This window comes from Ambystoma mexicanum (assembly GCF_040938575.1).
Source record: "Ambystoma mexicanum isolate Mex_15411 chromosome 12 unlocalized genomic scaffold, UKY_AmexF1_1 Mex_chr12_unloc.1, whole genome shotgun sequence".
NCBI classification, from domain to species: domain Eukaryota; kingdom Metazoa; phylum Chordata; class Amphibia; order Caudata; family Ambystomatidae; genus Ambystoma; species Ambystoma mexicanum.
The window spans coordinates 5,678,921-5,679,964 of NW_027182322.1; the positions used below are offsets into that span (position 1 = coordinate 5,678,921).

General features: G+C 43.6%; 1 non-coding gene across 1 annotated transcript; it reads left to right on the top strand.

Annotated features, from left to right (window-relative positions):
- Positions 1-634: 634 nt before the first annotated feature.
- TRNAH-GUG (transfer RNA histidin (anticodon GUG)) lies at positions 635-706 on the top strand. The gene has a single exon. It is a non-coding gene; the product is annotated as a tRNA-His (tRNA).
- The last annotated feature ends 338 nt before the right edge of the window (positions 707-1,044 follow it).

A 1,044-nucleotide genomic window follows, 5' to 3' on the forward strand; every position in this document is an offset into this window, starting at 1 on the left:
GTGAGACAGGGAGGAGATAAAATCCCTGTATGAAGCCAAGAGAACGAGGCGGCTTGAACATGCATCCTTGTATGCAGGTGTGACATGGAGTCATCATGAACATGCATCCCTTTATAAGGACATAACATGGAGGACGCATGAACATGAATGCCTGAATTTTATGGTGGTGGCCTTCGGGTGATTTGGCACGTGCAATTGGTGAAGAGCACTTCTCCTGCGCAAAAAAATAAATGTACTATTAGCACCCCGGAGGGAGCCTCTGCACTTCTTATAGGGAGAAAACTCTGAAATGGAAGGGGACAGGGTCAATAACAGCTGTAAACTCTCACAAGACCATCACTGCTCTCACACTTTCCTGCTCTCAGGCTGGCGGGCCATTATCGGCCCTGGCTGCCGCACCATTGCCAGGTTTGTGTAACTATATTATTTCTAATTGGCTCCACTTTGATGACTTTCATTTGGATTCTGACTTGATTATTGAGATCTTAAATAAGTGACTGGGGATCAGGTGTCCACTTATTCTCATGGATAACATCACAACCAACCTTTAATTCAAACATGAGTCATGACATCACAGATGTAGTACAGCTTATGATAGAGGTGGAACGTCACATTGTAGCAGCCCAAGTAGCTCGCCGTGATCGTATAGTGGTTAGTACTCTGCGTTGTGGCCGCAGCAACCTTGGTTCGAATCCGAGTCACGGCATTGCGGTGAGGCAATGTCACGGCAGTTGGGCAGATATTTTAGAATTTCCATTAATACATTGGCAATCTCTGTGGAGGACTGAAACAATTCGATATGTCCTGTTACTGTTATGAACCTTTTGTTTCTTTAATGCTCTTTGCACACTTTTTCATCGGGTGACTGTAATGTATTTCAACCAAATCTAATTAAGAGCGCATTATGTGGTGCCATTTGCAGTACATGAAACATTATAACACTGCCATTTACGTCAATAACCACTAGCTTGATTAAGACATATGTATTGCAGCGACAGTATTTCCCAGTTACAAATGGGAATAAAAACAACATCCGCGAGGGAT